The sequence below is a fragment of the Solanum dulcamara genome, chromosome 10 (assembly GCF_947179165.1).
Source record: "Solanum dulcamara chromosome 10, daSolDulc1.2, whole genome shotgun sequence".
Lineage (NCBI taxonomy): Eukaryota > Viridiplantae > Streptophyta > Magnoliopsida > Solanales > Solanaceae > Solanum > Solanum dulcamara.
In genome coordinates, this window is record NC_077246.1 from 19,426,095 (window position 1) to 19,435,500 (window position 9,406).

A 9,406-nucleotide genomic window follows, 5' to 3' on the forward strand; every position below is an offset into this window, starting at 1 on the left:
GAAAGCAAACAGAAAGTGCAATAGATGCAGTTTAAAGTTGGACATACAAGGTAAGTCCATCACTTTCATACTATTGTTAACGTGGAAATCCTTGTGTGGCTGTGATATAATATAAATATACATGTGTTGGCCCTATGAGGCATTGTTGGTATTTTCTACATGCAGGTTGTGGGATAGTAAGAAGAATAGAGGAAACTCTACCGAAATTTTCCCAAAACAAGAAAAAGGGAATAAAACATAGCTTTATAACATGTATTGGAAATTGATATTGAGTACCCATATTATGCTAAATTAAAGCTGTAAGGGGTACTCTTCATGTCATAAATAAGGGACACTCTTTTTACTCGAGGAAGTTTATTACGGAAAAATAAAAGTATGTCTGAGCAGTACAGTTTAGACCACAGTATCTCCAGCCATAATTGTGCTGTAGAAAAAAAAGGAGAAGCTTAGGTTAAAAGGTAAGATGTCCAGTAATTGAGCTTCACTCATTTTGAAAGTACCAATCCCCCAACTCCTAATTGTAAATTATATGAGTTGTTCAACTCGAGGATAAACTCGAAATGAGATCAGTTAGGTCAAGTATTAAAAGAAGTATTGTGATGTTTTAGAGATTCTGGTTTCTTCCAACAATGGTTGGAAAATGATTTACGATAATAGTTTTAGTCATCCACCGACTAATTGGGGAAAGAGCTTAGAACAGAAGCACCAAAAAGTGATGTTAGGAACTGAATATGAGTACGAACAAAAAGAGGGATATGTAAGTATGAATTGAACAGGGTGATACAATTATACAGGGATAAAGTAGGACCACTAGTAAGGCGCACTTAGTATACGTTGACTAAGTTAAAAGCCTGCATTGAGTACGCAGTAAGAGCATGGAGCTTAAGATACAAAGAAATGATGTGTGTACACAACGTCGCCCCAAAAATAGTGGAACCCTTAAGGGACGAGGATGGCAAACTTAAGGAATAATTAGTGTAACCTACATTCACTCCAAGGAATAAAGGATATAGGTTGGGGTAAAGCTACTATTTCAAAAGAACCTTGAACAGTTATCGTCAGAATACTAGCACCGCCTAAGTGAAATTGGAACGACTATAAGTACTAGTTAAATTTTGCTGAAGATAAGTAAAATGTGGCCTTGGACGAGTATTCCATGTGTCCCCTTACTTAAGTACAGATTAATAGATGAGACGTCGCACTATGCATGGAAAGGTTCTTATCGTTTTGTCATTTAGACAAGATTTCGTATGCGGATAATTAGGTTATGAAATATATAGAAAGATGGGGACACGATGCAATACCAAGTAGATTGGGGAAAGAGATTGGATAAAATGGAGAATGGCCATAAAGACATAGAGCAAGGTATAAGAAGATACAGGTATAAGTACCCTCTAAAGGGGGGAAGCAAGTAAGAAAACTGCAAAGGTAAGATGGAGGCAATTGATGGGGCAACATACTTGAGACGGGTGTGTAAACTATAATAAGATCCCTTGCTAAACCAAGTTAGAAAGATCTAGAAACCACTAGTAATTGGATTGAAGTCAAAATGGTGTGTAAGACAGCATTAAGAAGTTTTGACGAGACCCTGAATGATATAACACTAGAAGGTGGGCACGTATAAAAGCAAAAGAATATACAAATAAAAGAATATCGAATAACTCATGAGACACTACGAAGGATAGTGGCAGCATGCTAGATCGAAAGCCAAATGTTGGTTGTCGAGTTGGTTGCAAATGATAGTGCGATAGATTAATAAACAAGGAAAAGAAATAGCAAGACTCCTATGGTAGGAGATAAAATGAGCAAGGAGTAAATAAGAAAATAGAAAGAAGTGCGACAAGGTATTTCTTGCACTTTCTCATATTCTTGTAAAGGTAAAGAATGACACGAGAATGTGTTAAGAAGGTTACAAGCAAGGGTAAGGAAAAATTGTGAAATGTTTTAAATAAAACTGACAGGACTAGCTGGTTACTATAGGATTGGCAAGATTATATGTCAAATTCCATTAAAACTATGCCAGCTAATGATAGACAGAACTCAAGTGGCTCTAAAGGTCACTATATGAATGAACTTTAGCGCTACTTAGTAGCCAACCCTAATGAATGGGTGCGTACAAAAAGGGGTGAATACAATAGGAGGAGTTAAACCAAAATGACCAAAAAGGGACATGGTAGTAGTGGAACTAAAGATCTACCCCTATACCGGTTGCTAGTTAACAGAGAAAAGGGCAAGGCAATACATAAAGACTGGTGAGACGACGCTAAGATAAATCTTGGGCTAAGTTGAGTTCCCCGCACATTATTGCAAGGATTACCATGAAACGTGACATGAGAACTTCCCAAGGAGGTCACCCATCCTAGTATTTCTCTCGCCCAAGCACGCTTAACTTCTAAATTCTAGTGGAATTTAGTGCGATAGTGCGGGTGTGGTCACGTGAGATGGAAGAATCTAAACTAGCGGCGGAGAAACAACATGAGATTATGTTCCTAGAGTATTATAAATTACGTTGAGGGTATTGTTAAAAGGATTTAAGAAAGAAAAGAAAGATTAGCTAATTGGTAACTAACGACGCACTCGAATGCCACAGCTCTTCAACATAGTACCAGTTAATGAGAGGCAAACCACAGAATGGCTATACGGGCCAGTGGGCGAGAGAATTTCGACACCACTTGACAGCCAACTCTTAGGGAGGAAAAAAAAAAGCAAAACCCAAAAGGTAAGGATATAAGTTGATGTAATTTAGGAAGACAAGAAGTAATACGCAAGGTCAAAAATCCCATAATATGACCAGGGCTACAAGACTCACTTCGCACTCCAGCGCCAGATGACTCTAGAGGGAATGTTACTTGTGGATTAACGATATTAGACCCTGCTCCGTCGATCAAAGGTTACCGACTCAGCCGAGGAGGTGTAAAATTATAGGGTGAAAATATAGTAGGACCTTACGGAGTACCCATAGCTATTATCCCAGACGAAGGAGCCTAAGTTACAGTTAACTATCGAGGATCAGTCCGCGAAAAAAAAAAGGGAAGACACATAAGTCTTTGTACACTACTTTACCCTCAAACCTGATGAACAGGCTAAAGCGTACCATTTAAACGCTAAAAGATATGTCATGAGCTGGTATTGTTAACTTCAAAGGTAGTTGGGATAATTATCCATCACTTATCAAGTTTCCCACCATAATAACTACTACTCCAGTATCCCAATGGCCCCGTACAAGACTGGTAGAGCAAGATGTGTAACTCCCCTATTGGATGGGGCAATATTAGAGAGACTAAGGTAAAGAGACCGACATGATTGAGCAAGCTAAGGATTAGCAGCCCAGAGTTGAAAAAATGGTATACAGATAATCGACATCAATAGTCAAAATTCAAATTGATGATTAGGTGTTCGTAACAGGGTCACCCAGGAAGGGAATAATAAGATTCGGTGAGAAAAGGAAACTTATCCTAAAATATATTAGATGGTATCAAGTTGCTCGTGAGGTGGGAAAAGTGGACGGTAAGTTGAGCTTACCACCTTATTTGAAAACTATACGCCCAGTCCATCAGATAGGGATGCTTCGCAAGGGTACTGACGAGCCACCTAGGGTATATTCCATAGATGATGTTCAGGAAATAGAATCCTGCGAGGAATAACCTATTGCCATCTTAGATTGGCAAACTAGAAGATTGTAGACTAAAGACGTGCCTTCCATCAAGATACTGTGGCAAAATCAAAACCAGAAAGAGGATAACCGAGGAAGCTAAAGAGAACATGAAACACAAGTATTCGCACCTATTCCCGGTGTCTGTAGGTAACCCCAACTCTTGAAACTCGTATATTAAGTACTTGGATAGAAGTATGTGTTATGGAAACAGTAAAGAATCTCCCTACGATTTGTATAAGGTGCTAAGGAAAGTTTTGTTTAACATTTGGGGACGAATGTTCTAAAAGGGGAAGGATGTTACACCCCACACTTTTAAACTCGGAATGTCTTATAAGTTCCTTAGACATTATCATGTGATCCAGATATGCTAGACACTATCAAACGACTCTAAGGAAGGGAGGATGAGATACCCCATAGTAGAGAAGGTTGGAAATAGAGTCATAAGAATCCGGAAAGAATTGGAGGCCAAGTGATGAGTCGTAGGGCTCGACTTACCTACGTAAGCTACTAACTTAGAAGTCTTACATACATGAGCTAATTGAGGACATACCAAGCTTATGTAGCATGGATTACATAAGCTCCTAAAATAGGACGAGATTACAAACCCACGAAGAAGGGAAAAAGACAACACGTGCCAGCCAATGGAGGAGTGACACATGGTAGCATCTCAAGCAAGCAGGTGACCCACATGCTTGGGGGAGGTGGACCCCACTGCCACGTGGAAGCCCCTTATTGGCAGCATGTATGTGTTAGCCCAATAAGGGCCAAACACGTGTTACCCTTAGGGGATGACATGTGTCACCCCCTAAGGAAACATATATATACATGTTAAGTGACTCTTAACCTCATTATTCATCCAAAAATAGCAGCCAAAGAAGAGGAAAAAAGTGAGAGAAGAGAAGGAGGCAGCCATGGCTTGAAAGAGTTCAAGGTAAGTTTTCCAACATTTTCCTCCGTGAATTAATTATCTACGGTATTCCTCAGGCACATGGAAGTGTATATATGTGTATTAGGATGAATAATGAGTCGTTACTTCAGCCTTACACTTGGAAACTTGAGAGAAAGTTGAAAGAACAAAGGGAGAAAACGTTAAGAGCTAGTTAACAAACCCATTTTCGGAAAGGGACTGTTGTTAGTAATATTAGTATAAATTCTTGTGTACATCTTAGTTTCGAGTGATTAAATATGTTTTGTAAAGTTATTTCATAGCTCTATAACTTTCCTTTTGCCTTTAAAATCCAGTTTTGCTTTTATCGGCTCAAAAAAGGGTGATGAAGTATAGAGGAGGTACTGCCTAGATTTTGGTTTTGGACATCTTACACGGACTGCTGTTGGTACTTTGGGCATATCATTTTGTACAGAATTGATGTAGGGGTGATTCGAAATTTTATGCGACCCTAAGACATATGTCTATAACTTTAATGAGGACATAAAGCCTATTTCCCTCAATTACCCCTTCAAAATGAAGCGACAATGCAAGACAGCAAGTTGTCCAGAATTCACATTTTGATAGTGGGTATGATTGGAAATTTGGATAGGGCATATTATAGGGGAGGTGCAGCCCGATTTCCGTTAACTCTTTAACTAGTTAAGGAACTAGTCGAGAAGACGAGCGAGGAAATGAGTCCTATGAATACTCGTGTATAATTAAAGGTGATGAACAGTCAAGTTTTGTTGATATTCGTATTTCTTTCATATTGAATAGGTTCAAAGGATGACGAGGCGAATGAGATAAAGAGTAACTCATAAGAGGTATGTGAAGCTTCTCTTGGTATGTTTTTTACATAGGTATGTAAAGCCTATCTTTTCTCTTTCTTTTGGCATGTCTTAGATGTAGGCTATGGATGATGAAAACTTCGGGGAAACTTCACTCTTAGGTTTTGAATATGACTTCAGGACTCTGGATCACTTTTGGATGTTAAGACTTTTAAAATAGTTATACTCCCCGAGTCTTCTATATGACTGTATAACGATTGATTCGACTAAGCTCTTTTCTATAAAAAAAAAAGAAAGGCTCTGAGATAACCAACGCTCGGACTGTTATAAGATATTTCACACTAGTATATGTCTAAGATTTTTAAAACTCCCTTTTACCTAGTCCTTATTAACATTTAGGGGATATACGTCAGATACTTTCTGCCCTGATTCCAGGGATGATTCACCTGATGACTTCATTGAGTCTCCGTTAATGATTTAAACTGTGTTTTGTTTCTTATTACTCTACTCGTGCATACTATAACACTCTTTTCATCGACCCTGGGGTCGAGAATAGTAATCGTGCACAATTCCACTACATTATTCATCACTCCCTCACTAGAGGGCCCGGTACGTATGTATATATATGATGATGTGTTGTAATAAGGAGGTGATGTTACTACAGCTATGATTCACCGGATCCCTGATAGGGCTGGCTATATTAAAAATTTGAGCATGCTTGATTTTACTTTTTCAGGTACAGGTTTCTGATTTGATATTTTATCCCCTACTTCTCTATTTCAGATATGCCTCTTGTCATATTGTGTTATGTTTTACATACTCAGTACATATATCGTACTGACCCCCCCTTTTTCTCGGGGGGGCTGCATTTCATGCCTGCAGGTACAACTATAGGTTTTGAGAGTCCGTCATCTTAGGATTCCGCTCAGCTCAACTGGAAGAAGCTCTATTGTATCGGAGCCTAGTTTTTGGCATTGGCCGCTGATGTATAGTATTGTTTTGTTATTCAGGGGTACGGCGGAGGCCCTGTCCTGCCATATGTTGTCATTGATATTGTTAGAGGTCTGCAGACATGTATATGTGGGTTGTGTATATTAGTTTGATTCAGCTGAGTCTACATGATGTAGGGTATATGTTATTATGTTATGGCATCCTTGTCTTCTTGCATGCCCTTTCATATTACGACACAAATGAAAAGGGCTACAGGTTTATGAAAATGTTATCGCCCAATGGTGCTCTATTACATGATATTGTTTTATTTACAGTTCAATTTGACCATAGTTGATAGTTAGGTATATGAGGGGTCCAGATCGGACCCCAATCGCGGCCTACGAGGTTGGGTCGTGACAATACCAAAGTCTATTTCCCTTTTGGGAGTGATACCTGAAGATCATCGAGAAAAACTTCCAGAAACTCATTAACAACATAAACTGACTCAAGAGTATGAGCTTTGGAATTGTATCTCAAACCCAAACCAAATGATAAATGCAACCATTTGAAATCATTTTTTGAGATTTAAGGAACGAGATATATTGACCCTTAAACACGGAATTACTACCTTTCCATACTAGGACTAGCTTATTAGGAAATCGAAACTTGACCACACGAGTTCTAAAGCATATAGAGGCATAGCATGCATGAAGTCAATCCATACCAAGAATAACCTCAAAATCGGTCATATCAAGATCTATAAGATCAGTTGTGATGATTTTATGAAAAATTGAAGCAAGAAATTTTGATAGACTCTATTATCCACAACTTAATCACCAATAGGAGTATAGACCGAAAAAGTCTCTACCAAGATCTCGGGAGTAATAATGAATTTCATAGCAAGATAAGAAGTAACAAATGATAGAGTATCACCTGGATCTAATAATGCATAAATATCAAAGTCAAAAACTTTCAACATGTGGGTTCCCACATTGGGGCGAATCCTCTAACTCCTGACGAGTCTGAAGGGCATAAAGTCTATTTTGGCACTAACCGCCACCCAAAGTAGTAGCACACTGATCTAGACGATCGGTAGCCCAAGTCTACGTCTGGGGTCTAGCTCCACTCCTACACTTATTCACATGATAACCCGGTTTTTCAGATGATCCCGCTTTGCATTCTCCCTTGTGATTTTTCCCACACTTCTTGCATGAAGGGATGATTTGACCATTCAGAGCTTTTCCTTGTGCCTTAGAATTAGACACCTTATCTTTATCAAATTTTGGAGCCAGAGTTTTAGATGAAGCTTGGTCGGAATACTTTTGAAGAAACTGAGGACGATCGCCATTTTTAGACTTACCATGAGAGAAATTACCACCATCAGCTTGAGCCCACTTGGACTCCCTTCAAGACCTCTCCTTCAACTTTTCCTCCTCGATTTCCTTGGCATGTGTCATAAGCCTTGAAATATCTATCTCTTTGATAAGCATGGAGGTTCTACATTCTTTGACCACCAAATTAAATCCACTCGAAACAAACTTCCTCATGCGAGCCCTTGGATCCGTAACCATAAAAGGAGCATACTTGGACAACTTTGTAAATTTGAGGGCATACTCCCTCACACTTATATTACCTTGGCGCAAATTGATGAAATCTTGCATTTATCCTCTTCAACTCCAAAGGAAAGAATCAGCCAAGAAAATCACCCTTGAATACTTCCCAATCAACGGGACCATTATCTCTACCTCTTTCATCCTTCCATTGATCACGCCAAACTTGAGCAACCCCTTCGAGTTGATATGTTGCTAAGTCCGCTTTTTCCACTGGGATAACATCCATAATGTCAAAAATCTTACCAATACCTTCCATGAACTCTTATAGATCCTCATCAACTTTAGAACCATAAAACTAGGGAGAGTTCATTCGGGTAAAATCATGAACTCGTCTAGCGGTCGTACCCATATTTGGGTTCACAGAAGCTACCACCTCTTGGTTAACTTGAGACGTCGTGGCTTAAGAAAGAACTTGGAAAGCATCTCGAAACTCCACATGAGACACTTTTTAATTTAAAGGGTCAATTTGAGCTTGTTTCTCCTCCTAAATGTTCCTTTGAACGGGGTTCCTTCTTGCAGGCATATTTCTAAAATTGCAAAGAGAAATTTTTAGAGGAGGAAGCCTTAGAGTTCAACTCTATTGCAGGATGAGATCATGAAAAAAGTGATGTTTTTCCTATGACGCCTCATAGCATCCTATTCATAGATGTGGCATGCTTTACACCGATGAACAAGACTCTATTCGACACATTATGTTATACTACCTAATACACGTTAAACATTATGCTCTAATACCAAGTTTATCATGATCCAAGCTAGACCCTAGTGCGACACGATGATTTGAATCCTAAGGGACCCCAACCAAGCATCTTAACATATCATTCATGAGCATACATAAGGTAGGTAAAGTAGTTAAGCATGACATAAATGTAGAAAATAAATTCTAAAAAAAAGAGTATACGTCTCAACTCGAAATAAAAGAAAACATACATTAATAACCTACAACATGGATCTACAAACTAGATGGAGGCATAAGACAAGCTCCTAGCTCACTCACGATAAAATAAGAAAGTCATAAAGACATAAGAAAATAAATGTCTTGTCCTCAAAACATGAGGACTCACCATAATAAAAGTACAAGCTCAACTCTACTCATAAATAGGAGGTGTACAATGATCGTCTGTCCTTATATTATGATACAATGTAGGCAAAAAGTTTGCATTAGTACATAGAATGCACTATGTATGTGATAAGTATGCATGAACAATGGATATAGCACATAATCAATATAAATCATAAGATGCATGACCAATATCTGAAAACATGAGTAAAATGATGAAAACCTTAAAACATCATAATCATTGGTCAATGCATCAAAATATCATCATGAAAACTTAATAACTTTTCTTTGACCTTGATGTGGGATAGGACCTTTAACTGACATATAAGACCATATGAACTATAACATAAAATCTATCGAGAAGGAGGAGACTACTTTGCCATGGTAGACTATGTGATGATATTTTCTCTAACTTTGTGTTATATATGAATC

The 9,406-nt window shown here is 38.5% G+C and overlaps 1 pseudogene; it reads right to left on the reverse strand.

The window, feature by feature from the left end:
- Window positions 1–2,320: 2,320 nt before the first annotated feature.
- LOC129871806 (5S ribosomal RNA) lies at window positions 2,321–2,440 on the reverse strand (annotated as a pseudogene).
- Window positions 2,441–9,406: the final 6,966 nt, after the last annotated feature.